The 24,839-nt window shown below is 35.7% G+C and overlaps 1 protein-coding gene and 1 long non-coding RNA gene across 4 annotated transcripts in view; one reads left to right on the plus strand and one right to left on the minus strand.

The window, feature by feature from the left end:
• Window positions 1-3,471: 3,471 nt before the first annotated feature.
• Window positions 3,472-11,270, minus strand: LOC132597064 (uncharacterized). The gene is made up of 2 exons (XR_009563364.1): window positions 10,155-11,270; window positions 3,472-5,032 (listed from the first exon to the last, which is right to left on the minus strand). It is a non-coding gene; the product is annotated as an uncharacterized lncRNA (long non-coding RNA).
• Window positions 11,271-11,389: 119 nt separating this feature from the next.
• NIPBL (NIPBL cohesin loading factor) overlaps window positions 11,390-24,839 on the plus strand; it is a 191,879-nt gene continuing 178,429 nt past the window's right edge. The window contains exon 1 of one of the 3 annotated variants that reach the window (XM_030882092.3): window positions 11,390-11,656. The gene's annotated coding sequence lies outside the window, so the exon portion shown is untranslated. The remainder of the gene's footprint in view (window positions 11,657-24,839) is intronic. The other 2 variants (XM_030882091.3, XM_030882090.3) reach the window with 2 other exon arrangements.

Genomic DNA, 24,839 nt, shown 5'->3' on the forward strand with positions numbered 1-24,839 from the left:
GGCTTCAGTAGTTGTGGAGCCGGGCTCAGTAGTTGTGGCTCATGGGCTCTAGAGTGCAGGCTCAGTAGTTGTGGCACACGGACTTAGGTGCTCCGCAGCATGTGGGATCTTCCCGGACCGGGGCTCAAACCTGTGGCCCCTGCATTGGTAGGCGGATTCTTAACAACTGTGCCACCAGGGAAGCCTTATGGGTTTCTGATTGTTGTGTTTCACTACTGAAAAAATGGATATCTCTAGACTATGCTATGTTTGCATAATCTTCATTTCAACCCTGTTATGCTAGTTTTCTGTCTTACTAAATTAGGTGGCAGGAACAACGAAGACTGTGATATTACCCTTGACTAGAAGAATCAAAATGTATGGAGACAGTGGAAACCGATGATGACTAGATAGATATTATGAGAGGGTTAGTCGTAAGAGAAACAGGGGTTAAGAAGGAATGATCTAAGTGAAAACAGCAAGAATAGTCAGGTAGATAGGCTTGCAGATTGGACTGGAGTGGCAACTTGGGGCTAGTATAGCAGAAACTACTTGGAAAGTTTGGACGCTGTTGCTAAACTTTCTAGATCTGGGTTGTAAATATTATATAATGTTAAGAAGAATTTGCTTCTTAGAAATAAAATGTCATTAACCTTTTCTATTATTCTCTTTTAATAAAGCAACCTCTGTTCTCTTACTCTCCCATTTCCAAGTAAAATGTAAGAGAAAGAGACAGTAATTGAATACTTCCAAGATTAGGTAATATTTTATAGGTTATTGATTTTAGAGCCAAGCATCTGTTATAATATTTAACTAAATGTGTTATAAATAAAAAGGGTTCTTTTCAAATATTTTAGGGGAAAGTGGTGGATTATTAAACCATAGCAGACTTTGGTAGCTTGCTTTTTCCTTCGTAGTCCTTATAATTCTTTGGCTCTTTCTCATTTTATAAACTCTCCCTGGGTTCAACTCTGTGGCTTCAACTATCATCTATATGAAGATGACTCTCACGTCTTTATCCCTAGCTCCCAAATATCCACACATATTTTCAGCTGCCTATTTCTTACTGGGAGTCTAATAGGCAACTCGGATTTAATTTAACCCAAATTTATTCTTACTCCTCTCTGCTCTCAGCCTGCACTTTCTCTTGTATGTATTATCTCATTTATTGACACCAGAGCCCTTTTAAAGAACTAAATCTGAATTGTCAGTGATCCTTGAGTCCTCCCTTCCTCACTTTATCTTACTTTACACATTCATTGGTTCAAGGAGTCCTCAATTCTAGTTTATCTTCCAAATCTACCTCCATCTGTCTAGCCATGCTCCCATAACCCAGCCTTCATTGTCTCACTTGAACAATTACATTAGCTCTCTTATTCACGTTTCTCCAGGCTCCCTCACATAGCATCTTTCCTTCATTCAGTTTCCTAAGCTTCTTTCTGCTTTAATTGAAATTTAAAAAGCCACATCAAGAGTCCAAGTGAGAAAGTTCTGTGTCAAAGAGCATGAGTACAAAGAGTATGAATACTCAGAATATATTTCTAAATAGTATGAAACTTGCAGGTTCATACTTTTATTTTTTTTCTAATGCAATAGGTACTTTTTAACGTTAATTTGCAGAGTGATTCTGAAATGCAAATTTTATCATATAATCTTGGGTGTAAAATTTTTTAATGTTTACCTGTTGAGTGTGGGATAAAATCCAAACACTTTATACTGGAGTAAGCAGATCCCAGACTCCTTACCTAACCTGCATTCTAACCAAACCAATTTTCAGATTATGAAATACAAGGAACTTTCTTATGCATCTATACCTTTTTATTTTTTTAAAAATTTTTATTGGAGTATAGTTAATTTACAATGTTGCGTTACTTTCTGCTGTACAGCAAAGTGAATCAGTTATACATATACATATATCAACTCTTTTTAAGATTCTTTTCCCATATAGGTCATTACAGAGTATTGAGTAGAGTTCCCTGTGCTATACAGTAGGTCCTTATTTATCTATTTTATATATAGTAGTGTGTATGTGTCAATCCCAATCTCCCAATTTTATACCTTTTTATATGTTCCTCTCCCTCTTTAGAATGGTTGATTTCCTTTCTTCCTGTCTTTCTTTGCCTGGAAAATTACTTCTCCTCTACTAATGTTCAAATTTTACCTCTCCTGTGAAGCTTTTCTCAAAACCTCCAGGTATCTTTAGTACTTTCATAGCACTTTTGATACAACTCATAGTCATTTATTTCACTGTTTTAAGGGTATTTGATCTAGTCTTCCTCTTGGCTGTGACTTGTATGAAGAAAGAGACAAGGCTATTCATTTGGATTTACTGTTTCCAGTAGATAGGTGCTGGGTACATGCTTGTCAAATGAAGGCTCTACAGTAAAAATGTTGTAAATGTAAGTAAAAAACACTTCTCTCTTAACTTTGGATATACAAATTCAAAATTTCTTTAAGAAAACCTTGTCTTCTGATACTCAGAATTAAAAACACATTTATTCAGAGGTCACACTTAACTCTTGCCATACTGAATATAATAGTTACATTGTAATCAGAATAATTTCAAACCAGTTTTCCAATGAGCATTTCTTAAACCGAGATTTCACAACCATGATGTTTTTACAGGAATATTATAGGGAGGATTAAAGCCCAAAATATTTAATGTAAATACAAGATTAAACATTAAATCATTATTAATTCTAAACTAAAACAAAATAGACATTAAAATTTTTTACATAACGCCTACAAGATGTGCAGTAAGTTCTTCAAATTAAAAATACATTTGCATATATAAAGTATTGTCAAGTACTACTATAGCTCTTCTAAATTCATAATAAGCTATTTCTCCTTACATAAAGCAAAAGTTACATAGTTTGTCTGGATATGATCTTGAGAGATCAGCTGAATATATTGGAGAAAGCTAATGAATGTTGATGACTGAATTAGGAAGAAGGCAATAGCGAGAAGGCTACACCAGAGATGTGCTTTAGAAGAGATGCAGAATTCAACAGTGTAAGACCAAAAGAAGATGATAAACTAGAGACATGACTACTAAAGCAATTTGGATTTTGGTGTTGTTTTTTCAAAGAGAAAATAAAATATTTCAAATGTCTCAAGTGCAGCGTTAAAAACAGTATTCATGTGTGGGTATAAATTCCTGACTAAAATGTTGTATTTAATTTTTTTTAGGGAAAGCAAAATTCTTTACTCAGACCTCATTTTGTTCACTGGAAGTCACTGTTTGGGTGCTTTTCTTAATCTGTCACCATTCCCTACTCTGGAATAAGATAAGGTATGAGCTATTTTCTTTCCTTCCTCTGGTTTTATCTTTACAGAGCTTTAGATGTTAAATAAAAACTAGATAAAGCAGAAAAACATACTATGTATTTTAGACTCTGAAATGTTGACTTTGGTGACAAAGTTAATAGTTTCTATTGAATTTTGATGAATTAACCCATTATCATGCTTATCAATAAAAAAATGGTTCATGGCAAAGCTATTGCCACTTTATTAATGAAATTTTTAAAAGATCAGTATAGCATTTTCCATGGGTGAAAACACTAACAAAATTTAAAATATAATTAAAAGGTCAGGCTGTTTATGCACTTTTTAAAAATTAATTAATTTATTTTTGGCTGTGTTGGGTCTTCATTGCTGCGCGCAGGCTTTCTCTAGTTGTGGCGAGTGGGGGCTACTCTTCATTGCAGTGCTCAGGCTTCTCATTGCAGTGGCTTCTCTTGTTGTGGAGCACGGGCTTCACTAGTTGTGGCTCACGGGCTTAGTTGCTCCGGAGCATGTGTGATCTTCCCAGACCAGGGATAGAACCCGTATCCCCTGCATTGGCAGTTGGATTCTTAACCACTGCTCCACCAGGGAAGTCAGTTTATGCAATTCTAATAGTCCATATTTATAGCAACTTATGTGTAAAAGAAGCACATAATTCGTAGTAATACTGGTTGAATTCTTTTTTGGCACTAAAATGTCTCTACAGCTGCTATTAGATGAATTTTACTTACTGGATATTATTGCTGTGATTAACTGATTTGACACCAGATGACAATATATAATGTCAGTATAATGTAGTATTATAAAAGAACTAACTTACAGAAGTTTACAGTCTACCTTCTAGTACTCAATATTAAATGATTTGCTTCTAAGTGCCACCTCCTTGGATTCAATGGGCTGCATATTGAATTTCTATGACTATTCACATAATATTAATGAAATTAAATCTTTCAACAAGATGTAAGAATGAATACATGCTCCATGTCCTGTGGAGATAGTATGTGTTCAAGAAGTATATTTTTAGAATGAACAAACACATAAGTAAATATTACCTATAGCTAAAATCTCCCTGAATCCATTGTCCTTCTATGCTTTGGACAGTATGTTTCCACAAACCTTACAATGAATAAGCGGCTAGACTACCATTATTTAGTTTATTAAACTAAAATTGTTTGAGCCTTTAAATTTTTTAATTTTAATACAGTTAGCTAACACCCAGCTCTTACAATTTTACTTCGAATAATCATTCTATCGGAGATTTTGAGGTACTTAGAATATATTAAATAAGCTGACAGTACAACTGTCATTTAGCTACTATATTCCTCCAAACATGTCACAAATCAAGGTATTACTTTTTGTTTTGTTTATAAAGGGTAATGGAAACAATTCTATTTTTTATTTTTAAAGTGAAAAATCACCTCATATTAATTCACTGTAATCATTCTTTATTAAAATTTATCCTTTGTTTTTTAGATTATCAAAGTACATACAATTTTAATGTAAGATCAATCTATTTCTGCCAACTTGATCATTTTATAATGTGCCTATTAGAGACTAATTTCAGCTTTCAATAAAAATGGAATTATTAAGAAATGGTTTACTGTTACATCTAGTGAGTAATTCATCATGGCCCTAGGTACTATTTTCTTTGGTTTTCCATCTTAGGTTATAATACCAAGACATTTCCACTTTTATATTTCTACTTGAATTGCTTCTGCTTAATGGTTAATAAACTTTGCTTTGTTCTGATCCACCTAAGTTTCACCACCTATAGCAGAAAGAAAACCAATGTTAGTTTGCGTATTTTACCCATTTAGTTTTTAACATGTTTTTAAAGAATTCTCTTTTATGCTACACATTCTTCGCAAGGCTGCCCTTAACTTAAGCGTAAGTGTTTCCTTTCAGATCGCTTCCTGCAACGTAATTTTGACAGAATTGTCCCCCTATCCACATCTGATACATTGGTAGCCTTCTTAGCCTTCTACTTGGCTTTTTGGTAGACTAAACTGAACAGCTGCCACAACAAACTCACAACAGGAAGTCATGTGGTCTTTCTTTACACTCCTATCTTTCAGGACTGACTTGGCTCCCTCTGCTGGTTAGTAATATAATTCCTTTCTTAGTTCAATAGGGTACATATTTGTATTGGTGAAGTATTTGGGGTGAATAAGCTTTGGTTCAATAATTGAGTTTGAGATTCTCATGTCAGTTCTCTAGAAAATTTTGTGTTTAGTTGAGGTTTTAATCAAACTAGGCCTTAAACATCTATAATCAAAAGGGAGCTGGTATCATATGTCTGAAAAAAAACCTTTCATTAACGCTCACCAACATTACAATACTGAAATCTATACTGAAATAAGGTGAAATGGTAATGAAATGTTTAACTTTTTCAAAATGTCTAAATTTTATTAAAACATTTCAGTATAACATAATTCTCATTTTCTGTTTGGTAGGTAGTTTTCATCCCACTGATCACACTATATTGCCTCCCTTTTAATTCTATACACAATTCTCTCATTTTAAAATTTCCCTTTTAAATTCTGCACACAGTTTTAAGTACATTTATTTAAATACACAGATGAGCTAGATGGCAAATGAAAGTTAACTATTTACTTAAAGTTAAGAAATTATTATTTACTTTGGCCAGAGAGAAAAACCTTATTGAAAGTTTGTTATTTTTCAGGAGTTTCATTTTCAGGGAATAACTTGTTCGTATGATAATCACTTTGTGAAGGTAGCAGTTTGCTTTGCACTCCTATGACTAGTTAATATCTGTTTTGAGATTGAAGGGAAGGTAGGAAGAAGCAGAAAAACATTTTTTGCGTTTTATTTATTATTCTGCTGTATTGGGCATCTGAGATTAGAAAATGCGCTACAACAAATCAGTAAGAAAATAGTTATGGACCTAAACACACCAAATTTAGCTCCACTAGGAAAATAATTCCTTCTCACAACTTCAACCAAATTTGATGTTTCCATTGATACATAGTTTATTACCTACCTCTTACCTTAAGATCACCTTTCTGTAACCAATATCAAACTTCTCTAAAATATCCTAGTGCCTCCTCTAAAATTCCTCACTATTTCATAGGCAATCAGAACTTTCTAGCGTTTTTCTTTTTCATTTTCTAAGGGGGGAAGTAAAGGAAAATCTGAACGGTAGATAAAACGCTACTTTTTCTGGCCTATACCCAGAATAAAAAATATATTTTACAAGGTAACCCGGCACATGCACACACATAAATGGAATGAATGTTTATAAATACAGACTTTACCATGTGTGATATACTCTTAGATTTTCTATTCTTTCCTCTATTTCAAATAAAAAACGCTAGTCTCAACCCACTGAATTTATTTCATGACCCATAATGGTACATGACCCAGTTTTAAAACACTGGTCTAGAGGAGGTGCTTTGAAATGTGCATCATAAGCACTCCCTTCATACCTATTTTAGATGTTAAGTTTTTAATGGATTTTGTATTTTTCCTTCATTGATAAAATCTTTTTTTAAACAGTGTTGTTCCAGATTAGTTTAGTATTAAAATGCGTGTAGAGTTTAATTCTCTGGTTCACATTCAGCATATGCATAGGTTCCATTAAGATGAGGCTTTCATGATGATTTAATGACCCTAAATAATTTTATATTGAATTTATATTTCAGAAGTGCACTTTTTGAGGGCCCTACAGTAATGCAATGCACAGTGAAACTTGCAATGTAGTATAACACAGAACTAGTCACTTTGATCCAGGAACATAAGGCATAGCTACACAAAAATATAAACAACAATATAGGAAAGTCACAGGATTATAAATGGATAGCATGAATAATAAAATCTATGAATTTAGAGAAAATCCTTAATTAGAGGCGAGAAGGATTCATGAAAAGACAAAGCCTGTTCTCCAAGGCCAACATGAACTAAGTCATTCAGGGGAAAAACAATTCATTTCTATCATCTTAACAAAAATCGATAAGATATGCTGAATAACCTTCATAAACACTATCACAAATTTGATAAAGGTATTTACTTTGAGAACTTGAAATAGAAACATTTACAGACTATTTGATATTTTTGTAGCTCACCCTCAAATCAACAACTATAATTCTTTGTCAAAGTTTAAGATAAAAACATTCCTAAAAGTAACTTTAATTATCCGATATGTGAAATAATTTTGGTAGTTTGAAATAATCTATGAAACGTATATACACTACATGTCTATTTTTTCAAAATCTGTTCCTGTAAGTTAATTTTATCACTAACAAATGATAAAACTGGTAGAAAAAATGAGAAGAAAATTATTTTCTAAAATTTTTTATTCCTGTCATTTTATGGCAAATTGTATTTATCTTAAAGAAAAATATTTTCAATAAAAATAATTCATAATTTGCCAATTGTACCAATTCCTGTTGATGACATTCAGTAGTTAATACTTAAAATCCATTTTAAAATATTTTATTAAATCTTTTGCCATTTATTGATCAAGAATACATACAGGAATATCCAGGAATCTCCTTGGCAAATAAAATGAGTAGTGCAACCCAGTTCTTAAAGCAAGGAGGCAATATTAGGTCAGATTAAAGGTTTACTGGGCTACCCTACAAACTAAGAATTGATACATCAATGATCTAACAATGAAACATAAGCCCACCATAAATCAACTGATTTTGGACATAAAGGTTTTAAAATGTAAGAGCAAAATAAATAGATGGTGGTGAGGAAAATAATTATTAAGCAAAAAGACCCCCAAAAAACAAACACCAAGAAACAATGAAATAGAGAAAACACTAAGATTATATTAATAGTCTACACAAGATCTCAACTTGGATACTTAAATTTAGGCAAGCAAAACACTTGATTTAATGGAGAAATATCCTGATATGCACTGAAACAATTTCATTAATTCTATGATTTGGAAAAAAATTGGTATAAACTATATACAAGTTAAAACACTTAAAGGCAGGGACCCTGTCTATTTTTAATTCACTAATGTTTAGGAGGTGCCTATTGTAAAGCTAATTATAGCACCTAGTTAAGTCCTTAATAAATGAGAGAAGAAACTAAAAAATATCTAAAATTTTAAATTAAATGCTACAATAATGCCAAGAATTTCGTTACCTGGACATGCAAAATTATCAGCTTACCAGTAACATTTAAGGAAGTATATAAGAAGATAATGGTGCTTCTCTAAGCAAACTGAAATATTAGTATTTTGAAAATGAACAAAAAACATATTCTAAACCATCTATATATTAAAGCTATTCTTTAAGATTAAAAGGTACACTTATAATGAACAAGCGGATTTACTAATCAGTGTCTAATTAATTGTATTAATGGTTATAAAATACCTTTTCTTGTCCAAAAATTCCATACATGAAATATGATTATTTGTAATATCACTGCCAAAGGCTTATAGCATAGTTGTTAGTTTCCTGGCATTTGTATTTTAATTTAAAAGCCCTGTTTATCCAACCACTAGAAAATAAAAATTCTCAATTTGTTTCAGTTTTCAAAAATCATTTATCAATTAATTTATTGGTATACCTGGTGCTTATCATAAAGTAAGTAAATGTAAATGAACAGCAAACTAAGAGGTGGATTAAAATATCCACACTAAGCCTGACCTCAGCATTCACTGAACCTTTTCTTCAGAAGGAAACTGTAAAAATAAATCTCACTAGCGTTGGCTTTGCTTGACAGCATAATTGAGTAGTAACCAAAGTAGCCATATGTGGTCCTTTAAGCCTCAGAAACACAGCACCTTTTGAATCTTTGTGCTGGGCACACATTTTGTGCCCGATAGATACTTGCTGAATGAACTTTTACAGTAGTGCTGGGTTTGTGCTAAACCAACCAAATTTTCAGACTTTAATTTAGTGATTAAATGATTAAACGATTTTGCAAGAAAGAGGACAGACTGGATGAAGAACGCAGGTTGTCATTCAGGAAGAGAGCAAAGCTAACTGCCCCAATATGCATACGATTATATAATCCAATAATGCACTGTCCTCTAGCAAGCCCATTTACAGAAACCCCAAAACAAATAATTATCACAGTTTGTGGGCTTCTGGTGTTGTTGTGGACGACTTTCAATGTCTACAAGTAGTACCGTTTCCTAGAACTTTGTAATAAACTTGCATTTTTTTCCCTAGGTTTTTTTTTTCCCCCATAAATCTTTCATAAAGTTCTCTGTAGTGTGTAAGTATATACATATGTAAGGGACAGAGTTCAGAAACTGGTGTATTGTGTGGGTGGGGTCAGGGCCCTTACAATCGTCATTCATTCATTAACCAAATATTAAGCATCTGCTGTGTGTCAGGAATTATTTTCTCCACAAAACAACAGTGGAGAAAAAAAAAAAACCTCGCCCTCCTAGAGCTTACGTTATTCTATTGGTTAAAACAGATAACGAGATAAACATGTAAGATATGTAGAACGCCTGAAGGATAAAAATGGGGAAAAGGTACCGGGAACTAGCAGTTTAAAGAGTGGCCACGGAGCCCCGAGGACACAGTTGCGCAAAATCCTGAAGGTGAGGCAGCAAACTCTGTGGTCCTTGGGGAAAGAGCCTGGCCGAAGGAAAAGCCAGGACAGACGTCCTGCCTGCAAGGCGGCCGAGGAAGCCTCCCCCGGCCCCACCGCGCGCACCGCCTTTAGGCCGCGGTCAAGGCTTTGGCTTTTACTCCCAGCTAAACAATGGCAGGGTCTAGAGTCAAGGAGTGACAAGATCTGATTTAGTCCTTCGAGTGATGTGAGGCAAAAGGAATAACCTGTGGGGAAAATTTTCCTATTTAAGCGTACCGGTACATATGCATATATAATTAACATACCATTTAAGTAAACTCATGAAAATATAACACAGATTTCGTCCCGTTTGAGTAAAATTAGCTTACCTATGCATTTTTTACCTGAAGAATAGCCCCCTTTTAATGTACAGAAGTAAACTTAATAGTGACCTGTACGGTAAAGTTATTTCACGTGTTTCAGTCAGAGACTACAGGAGGCTTGGAACTGTACACACAATCACATTTGTACTCCAGCCTTGGCCAGTACCTCACTGTTTCGAACGTAAAGGAAAACGAAGTCTGAAATCGTCTGGCCCCAGGCCCCCCCGCGGCCCGCACTCCGCCGGCTCTCCCCGCGTGCTCGGCTCCACCCACAACTAGAGGGGGGCGCGGACTGGCTCCTCGCTCGAACAGCGTCGCCTATAGGCCCTTCTCCCGACTGCTAGGCAAGAGCCAAAACCACAGGCAACAAAATGCAAGACCAGAAAAGACCACATATTTCCAGAAATATATGCATCACAAACATGGTTCCATTTCAATCCAGCTGAGAATCTTCGTCTCCTCCACGCGTTGCGTTCTCACTCCTCAGAAATAATGCAGAGACTGGCGTAAAGTCTGGCCTCTCAAAAGGAGAGAAAGGTGTACAATACGATACATCCATCCACCCGGCTGCAGGGACACCATTTAAAAAATGCTCGGTCGCCGTCGGATCACGGGCGTCCTCTACGTGGCCGCCCCGAGCTCGGCTCCCGAGAGCTAAAGACGAACAGTTGGGGCGGCGTGCGCGGGCTGCGAGACGGTCCGGGCCTGAGCGCCCCCCACGCACGCTACCACCACCGAACTCGGGCCCCGCTCCGGTCGGCCTCCAGGAAAATAAAGACCGGGAAGACCCGGCCCGCCCGTGCCGCAGCGAAAACGCCGCTCCGCAGGATCGACACTAAAAGGCAACATCCACAGCCGCCCTGAGGAGAAAGGCGCAGAGGAGAGCCGCCGCCGCCTTGCTGCCGGCCGCCGCCCGGCCCCGGGTGCGGTGCGGAGCGGAGCGGAGCGGGCAGTGCGGTGCAGCGCAGCTGAAGACGCGAACCGAAGTGGCGGCGGCGGCGCGGCGGTGGCGGAAGTGGAGTGGGGAAGAGGGGGTGGTTGTTAGTGTTTGGCGCCGGCGGAGGGAGTCATTCCTGCAGCTGCACTTCCGGTCGGCATTTTGTTCTGAGAGGGAGAGACGAAACGAGAGAGACACACACACAGGGCTCCTTCCCCCCCCGCCCTCCCCCCCCTCCCTCCGTCGGTACCGACTCACCCGACACCACCAAGCCGCAGGGAGGGACGCCCCCGCCGACTGGAGGATTGGTTCCCGGGCCGGCGGCGATGCCCCCCCGGTAGCTCGGGCCCCCGGTCGGGTGTTTGTGAGTGTTTCTATGTGGGAGAAGGAGGAGGAGGAGGAAGAAGAAGCAGCGATTTGTCTTCTCGGCTGGTCTCCCCCCGGCTCTACATGTTCCCCGCACTGAGGAGACGGAAGAGGAGCCGTAGCCACCCCCCCTCCCGGCCCGGATTATAGTCTCTCGCCACAGCGGCCTCGGCCTCCCCTTGGATTCAGACGCCGATTCGCCCAGGTAAATTCCTGCTCTTTATTTCGGCGGCGGCGGCGGCGCCAGGTCCTCAGCGTCTCTCCTCCTCGCTCCCCTCCCCGCCGTTTCCTTAGCGGCCCCAGGTCTCCTCCACGGGCGAGTCTAGAGTTCGCTCCTCTCTGGTGGCAGCCGCCCTGGGTGGCGGTGGTTTGGTACCCTCTCCCGGCCGGCTCCGGTGGCGGGGACTGGGCTCCTGCCGGGCGGCCGGGGAGGCGTAGGCCCGGCGGAGAGTGCAGGCCGCGGGCCAGCGGAATCTACTTGAGCTCGGGGATTAGGAGAGCTTCGGGCTGAGCGGAGCTACTGCTGGTCGGTGACAGGCCTTGCCCGGGAGAAGAGCCGTAGCTAGTGAGGAGGCGGAAACAATACAACTAACAGCAAATGTGCCTTGACCGTCCCCATATTTACAACTTTCCTGGTCCGGGAGTGGGGAACGTCCCAGTGAAACAAACAACCCCCCTTCTTCCCCCTGTGACCCCATGAAGGGAGGAAGTAGTTTCAGTTAGTGAGACAAATGTAAATACTCAGACACGGATCCAGTGGTAATTCTTTTCCTGTGTAAAACTTGTTTGGACGTTGGAAAGTTAATAAAGACTCATTTTCTTTTTAAAAAGAATTAAGTCGTCCACATGAATATTTCATATAGGAACCCGTAGTGTGGTAGACAACTGCATATGACCCCCACCCACGCAAAGAGCTTTTATGTTGCTGTTTGACAGTGTGTTGCACATGGACTTTTTATTCAAAGACAAGTATAAAGTACTTGACAGGTTTACCCTGCCACTTTATATTTGTGTGCGTTGTATAAGGACAGTTTTAAACGATTATACATAACACACTTAGGTACTTCCTGATCTAAACGTGTAGAAGCTTAAAAAAGATTTTTTAAATGTTCTGAGAATTGTGCTGAGATACAGGTACAACCAATTTTCTTTAGAAGGATGGAAATTAAGTTATGCTTAAAATCCCTGGGAGGTTAAAAAAAAATGTAGAAGGTGCCATCCTTTCATGTCAGGGCAGATCTTCTTGAGGTCCCAGGATTGTCATTGGCTGTTTGTGCCCATGATGTTTGACTGTGTAATGAGAGAGGTGTCATTTTAATAGGTCAAATGTATCTGTAAATGCTGGAGAAAAAGGTCAGTTCTATCTTAAATTCTAGTTCACAAATAAGTTAAGTGTTTAGGTCTTGCTTATGGAGGCGTTGGTAATGTAGGTTGGCATAAAGGAAAAACCAGTTTAAAAGTCCTCAGCCGTACAAGTTGCACAGAAAAATAAATGTACCTGGGTTAGACTGTTTTGATACTTTGTCTCATAGTCACTGAAGGAAACCTTTCATTGCTTAAAATGAAGCAACACTGATCAAAAAAGTCCCTTGTTTTATTAGTGGGTGTTAACATTGGTTCGAATTTTTTGTGTCTCATTGAATTATTATTGTCATTGTAGAAGTAACTTTTCTGAAGGTTGTTCTTGAGTTTGGCCCTCTGCTTAAAATAAATTGTTCCACATTTCCTGCAAACGTATGGATAAATGTTAAAAAGAGTGAAGTTAATATAGCTGTCACGTACGAGGCATGTTTTTAATGCTATAAATCCGTGTAGTAGTCAGTAGCGTGTCCGTGATTTGTATTGGTCAGGGAGCAGTTTGAATTTTAAAAAGCCTGAAGCTCCTGCTGAGCCCCAATCCCGGCCTCCCTCCCTCCCACTAATCTCCCATTCCTGTCTTTGTGCTGCCTGCTCCTGTTAGACACTGTTTGCTACAGGGCCTCAGGCCTACACTGGGTGGGGGGCACGCTAATGGGGGCTGGGGAAGGGGGGGGAGAATACAGAAGGTAGGAACAGTTCACTTCTTAAGCGGAGGATTTGGGGGTGGGAGGCGGGGTAAGGGCTTCAATGTAAATGTTTAAAAGGCCCTTATATGAACCTGCGATTGTCTTTACAACTTAAAATACTGAGACCTATGTCAAGGGATGAACATACTTCTACTAAAGGTAATGGAAAGAGGAGTTCTGCTTGCTTAGTTTTCATCAGCAGGAACAACTTATCTTTAGCGTTTTATATAGTTAAAGGGAGCTTTCTTACACAGATGTTTAAATCAGTATATTAGATATCTATTTATGTGACTGATTTTTTATTGTGACTTGGAATTAAAGTGAATTAGTTCTTATCAGACCCTATTTTCCTAATTCTACATATTTAGTAATCTGTAAGTAATATAGGTTGTGTGATAGCTTTCGTTCAGATACCATAAATATTTCTTTAAATTACATTGAAAATATTTTTTGTTTAGTCCAAACCGATTAAATAGATTATTTTTAAAGGAGACATTGTGAAACTTGAGTAAAACCTAAACTTGAACTTTACATTTTTGATAACTTAGTTGGAAGGAATAATTTGTGTTTCCCTAGAGATTAGGAATAGTCTGCTCTACCTCCCCTGTATTGGTCGGGATAGTCACCAGTGGCTAATCTTGTATTTCCATTTTTTTTTTTTAATTCAGCGAAAGGAAACAACTATAAGTGTTCCAGAAATCTTATAATGCTGGTTATATTATAGGATAAATATTTCATAATATACTTAGAAGAAATTTCAACAGTATGGTTTATTGTTTCTTTTGAGTCTGCAGAGTTACCAGTAACTTATAATAATTACTTGAAAAGAAAGTAGTTTTAAAGTATATCATGAAAGTCTAGTAAATCAAATTAAAGTTGAATAGTAAATAATTACTCTAGTGTTTTGAGATGAGTATATTGGATGCTTCCTTTTGAAAGCCATTCAACAAATTTGTTTACTAAAGTTATTCGAAAGCCTTTTGAACCTGTGCTATGGATCATTATTAATACCGTCCACCTTTAAGAAGAAAAGAGTTATCTTCGAAGAAAGACTATTTCAGATTCTCTTTGGGGATGAAAAGTGAAAGTTTTCAGTATGGTAGTAAGCCTAGTTTTGGTTTTCTGCATAATGATCATTATTAAATTTCAAAAATATTATGAGCAAAGCTGTACCAATTCAAACATGAAGTTTTCTTTATTTGGAGCCAGGCTACCCAACTCAAACATGTATTTTCTAAGGCTTCCTGAACTAATTTCATATTTAATTTTTTGGTACCAATTCATCATCAGACTGCTATAGAAACATTTGAACCCATCTGTGTTATATTTTGACATACTCTTCTATGGTATTTTTACTCTCCCAAAATAAGGTGTAAAAATTAATAATAAAGAGTAAATAAAAACTAAAGAGTTTGTGTTTTACACAGTTTCATTTAACTTTCCGCACTCTGTTGCTTATTAGGAAAAGCATAATTTGTAAGTAATTCTGAAATTTTTTAAATAATGTAAGATTTCAGTTTTATATAAAGTGACTGGAAAGACTGAGGTAAATAAAAATTCTTTTCATAGAAATGTAACTTCAATTCCGTTTATCACATTTATTTGCCATAAAACGAATAGGAAATTACTGACTAGGAACTTTATAGAAGCCTGGTAATTAAGTGTTTAGTTGACATCTTTAATATCCTGAGCATACTAAGTTGGCTTTGGTGGTAATGTATGGTCTTATGTAGCTTTTACAAATCATTTAAAAATATACTTTTTGAACAAAGTTTTTTTCTATTTTTAGCAGATGTCAATAATTATTCTCTGTATTTTTAAGTCAGTCCTTTTTCAGGGTGACCTGAGTTCATTCATAAATATTCTCATTTCCCTGCAAGGTAAATGACCAGCGTGATTTCCATTTTTTGATGAAAAACTCAGAGGCCACATGATTTGTAGAGATTCATGTAGTGACTCAGTGGGAGATTAGGTATTCTCTGACTCTTAGTAGTTTCTTATTAGATTATGTTGCTGTAAGAAACCTGTGAGCTTTGGTCATGAAGCTAGGTATTGCTCAGTGCTGACACTGATACCATTTGTGATTTTTTTCAATTATCTGAGTCCAAGGTGCTTTTCTCATCTCCATAGAGAGATATGATACTTGTCTTTTGGTTGTATTTTCCTGGTATGAAAATAGTACTTTTACATTAGAAATCTTGACCTTGTGTGTATATATTTGGTGTTCAGGTGATTAAGTTTATTTACATATGTCCCTCTTCAGGAGTGTAAGTGAATTAACTGTATGTGTAGTAAATAATGACTCCTTAAAGTTTTATTCTTATTCTGTTTTTTAACTACTAGAGTGGAATTTTAGTGTTTCTAATTGATTTAAATGCGATTTTAAACACCAAGTCTGCAGTCAGTTTTAATGAATTGAGTTTTGTCAGATTGCATTATGTTTTAAGGCAGGTTTCTTTCTATTCCCAAAGTGATATTACTAGGAGAGATCATTTCTTGATACAGCATTGCCAGCTAGGTAAGATTTTGAGGGGTTATTATTTGCCAGGAATTGTGTTAACGTGTGTATGCCCCCCCAATATTACCTCATTTAATTCTTCTAACAGGCTCCTGAAATAGAAACAATTATCATCCACAATTTACAGATGAAGAAACTGAGGCTGAAAATGTCAGAAAACTGTCTATTGTCTTATTAGTATGATCAGTCTGATTTATATTTGTTCTTAAGGACTTAGGATTCCACATTTCTGGTTTTAGTAAATTCTTAATTATTATCCTTTAGTTGCTCAGTTGAATCAATACTTAAAAGTCATGTAGTCAAGGAAATTATGTACTTTAGGCAAAGAACTAAAATAGAATCTAGACTATATATGCTATATATATTAATAATAATTTCAATAATTTTGAAGTCAGCACATCTTTACTGTCTTACATTGTAATTTTGAGTTTGTTAATCTGAATTTTTTACTTCTTTTAAGTTTTTTATATTGAGTTGAAACTGTCAGAGCATCTTTTTAGAAAGGGAAAATTGAGCTTTAGAGTGATTTTATTCATAGAAATGTATATGACCAATTTGTATTGTAGTAGATGAATCTATAAATTAGTATGACTGGTACTTTTTAAAAATTCCAGTATTTATATAGCCAAAGAATGTGGATTGTTTTGACGTTCTCAGCTTGGGAAGTTGTGCACTTATTCCAGAGCTGTTGCCATTACATACACTCTTATGGGGATTCTTTTAGTGAATACCTTTATAGACCTTGAGCTAGTATTTTTTTCTCATTCTTAATGGCATACGTTTATCTTCAGGGGTGAATTTGAATTTTAGAGACAGTAAAAAAGTAATTAAGAACTTAGGAAAGCTAAGATTTAAGATCTTTTTTGTGTCAGGCATTGTGTTGAGTGCCTTACATTTGTAATATGTAATATTATTGAGTGATTCCCATGTGCCAAAAACTGTGCCAGGAGCTTTATATGGATTTTCTCAATTCTTCAAGGTATAGTATGAGTTTGGTTATATTTATTACTCTAAGATATTTGAGAAAACTGAGATATAGAATGATTAAGTGACTAAGGTCATACAGCTAACAAGTGGAAGAAAGTGGAGAAAGGACTCTGGAGTTGATGCTTCACCCACCACCCTTAACCACTACACTGTTTATCGTGATTACCTCCCAACTATCCAATGAGGTTAGTGATAATGTTCTTGTTTTACAGACAAGGAAGTTGAAGCTCATCATGTTTAATAACCTGTCCAAGGTGGCAATTCTAGCAGGTGTTAGAGATAGGATCCCAACTCAAATATGTCTAATTCTAAAACTTCTATTCTTTCCATTCTGCCACTCTGTCTCTTCAAGATTTATAATACTTTTGTTTGTTTTTTTTTTTTGATAAAAAGAGTAGGCTTGATTATAAAGTAGTGAGACTTGTTTTTCTTGTGTGGCTTATAAAGCTATCCTATGGCTTAAAAAGAGGAATTCTAAAGTTTTTTGGTCAGTTATAGCTGATACATTATCTGATTACAGTCTTTTAAAATACACCTTGTTAACTTTACACTATACAAAATGTTCCTATGTACAGATGTGCATTTAAATAGAATATTGATGTTAAATATAATGCATGCTGTATTTTTTGAAAGTGTGGAAAAGCCACTTTATTTTCATAATATTGTGATTCTTGAATTATTTTTTATAAAAACATTAAGCATTAAAAAATATTCTCAAGAATACACTAAATTTTTAACATAATTAATGTAGGTAAATTTTTTTGCCATCTTACGTTTGTGTAACATTTAACATGATATAGCAAAACTCTTAAAAATTTTCTTTTGTATGTATTTGCCTTTTGGCAGAAAGGAAAAACTTTAACAGGATGGAAAAACATGGAATTAGCAACATTGATTAATTTATTTATTTAAATAATTTTGTATACTTTTACCTCTCCTGAGAAATTCAGAAGCTGTGACATAATTTTGAAATACTGGATTCCTTTTCGTTAGAATGAACACATTTGGGTCACTTATACTCTCAATTCTTTAGTCTTGTGCCAATAAAATGCATGTGTACTTCATAAGTACTGTTTTTTAAAAATAGTCATTGATTCTAGATACGTTAAAAACTAACAGTGCTTGAAACACTAATGAATTATTAAAATTCAAACTATAGTTTACTGTAAAAATATTAATATTTATGATGGTATATTTAATTTCTTTATTTACAAACAAACAAGTCCTTGAAATTAGTCCTAGTAAGGAAATAGGAGTTTTTTCAACACTCAGTTTTCTCAACACTGCTACTTGGCAACCCGTTTGGGATTTTATTTTATTTGTTGTTTTGCTTGGTTTTTTCCTATATTTGCTATGTTTTATTTTATTTGGTTTTTTTTTAATTGAAGTATAGTTGATTTACAATATTGTATTAGTTTTAGGTGTACACCATATTGATTCAGTATTTTTGCAGATTATATTCCATTATAGGTTATTATAAGATAATGGGTATAATTCCCTGTGCTATCCTGTATATCCTTGTTGCTTATCTATTTTAACCCTTTCAGGATTTTAAAATCTGCTTTTAGTTCTCTTTGTCTGATAGGATTGCCAGTTTCTACGTAAAGAAATTGATAATCTGAGTATAGGCTATACATAATTTAGTTTTTCTTTGGTAATGACCAAATTGAAATTTTACATGGGTATATATTGGCCCTAACTCCCATTAAAAAAAAGTACTGTTCTTAAAAATTTGTTGCACATAACATAATCTTTTTCCCAGGGTTCTGCCTATGTCTCAGAAAACTCTTAAGGTTGAAAGTTGAAATGTAATGGCCTAAAAGCTACTGCTATCATTTTTTTCCCTTTGAGAAAAGAATTAAGAATCCAGTATTCATGCTGTAACCTACTCCAGGTTATCCTGAAAGACATATATGCAGTATGCTTTTTATTTAACTCTACTAATATTCTGTTTCCCTTTTCTTATGTATCTCTTTCTCTCTCTGTCAGTGTGCAATCTTTATCTCCCACCCTAAGCAAATTTTTACACAGCTTGGTGAATATAGGTGATATTTTTAATGTTAATGAAACCTAGAGCAGTTTAAAAGGCCTCAGATTCTGAGATCTTCATAAGTTCAAAATATTGCTGGTGAAAAAGCATTGACACTAACTGTGAAAATATATACTAGGGTAGCATTCTTACTTTGTTCTGGAGGTGTGTTACTTCTCAAAACGTCAGCTCAAGGACCAGAAATTTTTTTTTAAGGAGAAAGAGAAGGCATGGCCTTTTTTGTTTAAGTTTCCCTGGCCATTTAATTTCATAGCATTTGTCAGTTTATTGCTTATACCTCTTGATAAAATAATTTGTTCCTATGTTTTTCAGACATACTAAACCACCAGCTCTATGAGAGCAAGGAGACATTTTCATGTTTATGTCTGTAACACCATCGCAGTGCTTGTCCTGTGCTATAGGTATTCACTACATTTTTGTTGAACTGATTAATTAGAATTAAACTATATGATAGTATTTACATATATCCCAATCAGTACATACATCACATAACTTATGTATTAAAAGAATCAAAGAAAAACTTAAAACAGTTATTTTTTTAGCTGTTAAGATTGTAAAGCATAGGAAGGAGCTTTTGTTTTGCTCCCTTGGGCAGTAGAATTGAGAGTAAGATACTGGGATTTATTGTAAGAGGGAAAGTATTTAAATACTTTGTTTTAAGCTTAAGATTGGTTTATTGTAGTTTTTGTTTTCTTTGCTAATTTAAGTATTATATATAATAACAATTTAGATAATTAGAAATACATTACAGCACATTAAAAATGCTGTTTAAATATAATAGTGATATGGTGACTGAATTTTTTTTAAGTAAGACTTATTGAGGTATAATTTACACTATAAAATTCACTATTGCCGTTGTACAGTTTGATGAGTTTTGACAAACATTATCTTGCAACTGCTGCCTTAATCAAGACATATAATATTTCCATCATCCCCCAAAGTTCCCTTATATCCTTTTGTAATCAGTTTCCTACCCCTAGTCTAGCCCCTGGCAGCCAGATCTAATTTCTGTCCCTGTAGTTGTGTATTTTCTAGAATGTCACGTAAATGGAATCATACTTATATAGGCTTCTGGGTCTGGTTTCTTTCACTTAGCATAAGGCTTTTGAGATCCATCCATGTTGTTGCCTGTATTAGTAGTTTGTTGGTATCTGAATTTTGAAATTGAATTTGATATACTCTTTAACTTTGGTACTACCCTGTCAAAAAATACTTTGAATAGTTTTAGATATTTGTCTCAGATTTTGCAGCTGCTTTATTATTGGACATAATTTTACTTGCCCATGTTTACCCCTCAACTCCAAAAATCTTGTAATTTACATTACTGTTGAGTGGCATGCATTTATACTAGTCAATTCTGTTAGGTTAGCTGCTCTACCAAGTAGGTAAAATAGACATTGCCCTCTTTTTCATCATAACTAAAATAGGTAGCATCGTGTATTTTGAACATACAGCACATAGAAACTGGAACAATGGTGCAGTGATAACTTATCCAGAAATTGAGTTTACACTTTAGTATAAAACTGCTGTTTATACTAAAAATAGAGCATAGGTTATAGTGAAGAACAGTCATCGCTTCTCCTCTAATCCTTAAAGTTAGAGAAGTAGTGCTATTTCCTGAAAGTTGGGGCAGATAATGATGAAAAAGAGTTATTTTGTTTGACCACCTATTTTGTTCCCCCTCCCTCCTCCCTTTTTGAAACCGCTTTCTCTCTTGGGTGCAAGGATATCAGTCTCATTTGTAGACTCTTTGCTAGCTCTTCCATCTCTGCGCACTCCTTAAATATTGGTATTCCCAAGGTGGTTCTTCAACCTTCATTCTGTTCTCTCTTCCTATTGATTTAATCTATTCATTTGACTTATTTTACATGCTGATGACTCACATATCTCTCTCCAGAATATAATTTTCTTCTGAGACAGATCCAGCTGTCTTTTACCAGGCACCTCCTGATGTCCCATAAATACTATAAATTCAAAAGTAGTGTAGAAGTCTGAACTCACGTGTCAGTTCTTCCCTAACCTTATCCCCTCCCACTCAAAAAGGAAAAGTATTCTTAGAACTATGTGAAGTAGGTTAATGTTCCCATCATTAACTCAAGTTGCCTAAACTAGAAACTTGGTGATAATGCTTGACCCTTCTTCTTTAGTGTATCTCCAAACAAGTTGTTTACCCAGTTGTTCACCCATTCATAGCACGTCCCTGAATATCACTTGAATCCATCCCTCCTTTACAGTTTGATTCTGAGAGTGGGCGTGTACGTGCAGCTTGTTGGATGGAATAATTTATAGCATTTTAGGAAAGATTTAGAGGTAATTGTGAAAGATGTATTTAGTGTTAGGATACTTTTTGCTCATATGCTTGGGCTCTGATATTTAAAATTACGGTGTAACTTTCAGTACCTTTCATGTTTTATAGCTTAAATGTCAATGTTTTCTGTACCCATTTCCATATCTAAAATCCAGAACTTCTTACGTTAGAACCCAGTGTATCAAGTAGAACAGTTTGAACTCAGTCTTCTTTCCATACCTTACTTTTAGAGCACTACATTTCATGGATGTGTACGTTCATTTAAATGCTGCATGTTTATGTGTTCAGGGGCAGAGTCTGAATTGAGAAGAAAATGAGAATGTAGGAGCAAAGGAAGGCTTTTAATTGACTTTCCTGTACTGTGGAAGCAAGTTTACTTGTATAACATTTTCATTTTTATTGCAGGTAACAAAACTAAAGAAGCAAATGCAGTGGGGATATGATACTGTTCAGTTGCTAGGCATGCAAACATTTTTAATGGCAAGAGTCACATATACTGTAGCTGTATTACATGTTTGTGAGTTAGGAGGTTGTTGCTCATGGTTTTGTATAACCTTGCAATGTTTCTTCCCTAGAATAAGAAGTTATCTCCTTATTCCCCAGTTTGAACAGAAGGGTATGCTTAGAGTCACTGATTTAAATAACCCTAAGTATCTCTTGTGAAGGGCATCTTAAAATGTGATGCTACCTTGAAAAATGAAGTAAACATTTTCTTCACTGTATCTAGAATTTATAACTAAAGAAATAATAGGTGCTGTATTTTGTTCTAGTGCTAATTGCCATGTTTTTGAGAAAATGGGATCAATCCAAAGGCTGTTTACAAAGACTGACCAAGAACCTTGCCTAGTTATTGAGTTGTGGTGGCTTGCACATAGTAAGCATTCAACGAACAATTGTTGAATACATGAATTTGAATTATATTTTAGTTTTGAGATATAGGACTGATTGGAGTGACAGCAGATAGGTGGGGCTTGCTAAATATTAAGCAAATTTGATAGAGGAAAGAGAACACTGAGCCCGTAAAAGGTAGGACAGCCTTTAAAGCAAAGAATTGTGTAATTTAACTACTTGTATTTGGATAATTAGGTTTGTTTAGCTGGATAAGAGGAAGATCTATGTACAGAAGTGTTTTTGAATTCTTTCTATTCTTTTATTCCCACTCCAGTTTTGCTTCTGATTTCAAGTATTAGCTCTGGACTTCCATCTTCAGTGGTAAGGGACGATGTAATAGGCTCAGGGATAAAATGACCTGCATAATCCAGATATGCATATTAGGACATGGGAGGTGTTGGTGGGAAAGGGAGAGATATTATAGTTCTTCAGTCGTTTCCAATTATTCATGGTTTTTAGCTTATGTCAAAGTGCCATTGTCCTCAGTATTGAGATGAGGGGGCCTAAACACTAGAATTTAAAACGACTTAGAGATTACAACATGCTTGTTACTATGCTACCTCGATCTTGAGCCATGTTGCCACCTATGCTAATCATCATATGGTTTTAGTGATTCTGTTTTCAACTAGACGACAGCCACCAAAATTTTAATGTTCTTTATAAAAATTTCATACTTCAGCCATTCTGCATTCCCTTAGTTTTCTTGGGAACCAAAACTACTTATAGTTTGCTGGTATGATAGGTAAGGCTAAATTGTGGGATTTAGAGCTTAAAAAATTTTAAGAATCTCAAAGCGAAAGCTTTTCCCTCTCTTTTTTCCTTTAATTATAGAAGCAGTATGGAAAAAAACTACATGCTATTTGGAAAATAGGAAAAAAAATATAATCTCATATTTTATGTTTTTCCCTACTATGTTTTTAATAAAAATATTTGTAGAATATAATTATGGTTAAATATGTATTTACGGTATAAATATATGTACCTAGTCCTGTTTTCTCTTAAGGTTTTATCATAAAGATATTCCTAATTTTTTATATAGTGTTCATAAATATTTAAAATGTTACCCAACATTCTGTCAGTGGATGAACCGTAATTTTCTTAGTATTCTACTTTGGACATTTTACTTGCTGTCACTTCTTTCTGTACGAAAATGAGGCAGTGGAACATCTTTATATGTACAGTTTTTTTCCCCCTTTGGGGACTTTATTCATTTAGAGTAGAATTCCGTTAGTGGTAGTTAGGCCAAAAGGTTTGAACCTTTCTGTGGCGCCTAATATGTATTTCCAAAAATAGTTTTACCCTTCCATAATCTTTATTTTCATTCACGTCTTAATTCATTCAGTGAATTCATTTCTTTCATATGATGCACCTTTCCTATTAAGATTATTGTTAGGTCATTTAAATGCTCATCTCCTCCACTGTTGTGGCTGTGGTCTCTTTTCAATGTATTTTTGAACTTCATAATAAAAATAATGGGTTTTTCAAACTGGGTATATCATTTGGAGGTATTATATAGTGAAATTAGCATAGAATCTTGTCTGAACTAGCTACTAGCCAAGTGACATTTAGACTGGTCATTAAGCCCATTTCTTCAGCTGTAAACTGAAGGAGTTCTCAGCTTTTAGGATTTTTGTGGACTAATAAAAACACAAAGCAAAGGGGGAAAAAAGGAATTTAGATAAATGAAAGAAGAGAGTAGGTAGGTCCTAGAGATACAGTTATAGTTAAGGGATCATCAGTCTTTTATCTGCAGAAAAGTAGTAGGTAGATTTTAGATTGGAACGTATGAAAAAGAAAAATCAGTTTTTTGGTAGGTCCTATTACTTAGACTTAATTTTTGAGATATGAAACATCTAGTGTGATGTGGACTTGGCTTTGATCTCATATTCATTCTTTTGTTCATCAAACATCAAGTGTTTCCTCTATCTCAGGAACTATAAGGCATTACAAGTGGTGAAATAAAATATTTCACTCTTGCCTTCAAGGATCTTACAGTCTAATAATAAAGATTTTGTTACAATATCAAGATTAACAAAGAGGATACAGTAGGAACACTGAGGGGGATCACCTAATTTAGGCTAGAGATGATGTATAAAGTAAGTTTAGAAGGCCATTAATTAGACTTGGGAGTCTGGGGCAACAGTTTGATTTTGGAAACTGCAGATGCTTTGATTATTGGAGCATAGGGCTGGAAAAGGAGCGTGCCAAAAAGATTCGAAGCTACAGAGAGGGGCAGGGTCCAGATTATGAAGGAATGTATATGCCTTTAAGAATTCTGCATTGGCTTCTGAGTTGAGGATTGATTCTCAAGTTCCTTGTTTCTGGGCCTTGAAGTATGAAAGTTCCATTCACTAAAGATCAGGAATATAAGAGGAGAAGTTTATAAGAGTTGGAAGATGGGGTTGTAGAGGAAGGGAAGGAGATGATATTACAGTTTTAGGCATGTCAGTGGGACATTCAGGTTTGTGGTAGATATGAGAGTCTCAATACTTCAGAGCTGAGAAGACATTAGGCTTTTCTTTGGCAAAGTCATAATTATGAATTAGTCTATTAGAGAATTATTTTTATGAGGACATTTCTAAATCTATG

Source organism: Globicephala melas, chromosome 3 (assembly GCF_963455315.2).
Source record: "Globicephala melas chromosome 3, mGloMel1.2, whole genome shotgun sequence".
NCBI lineage: Eukaryota > Metazoa > Chordata > Mammalia > Artiodactyla > Delphinidae > Globicephala > Globicephala melas.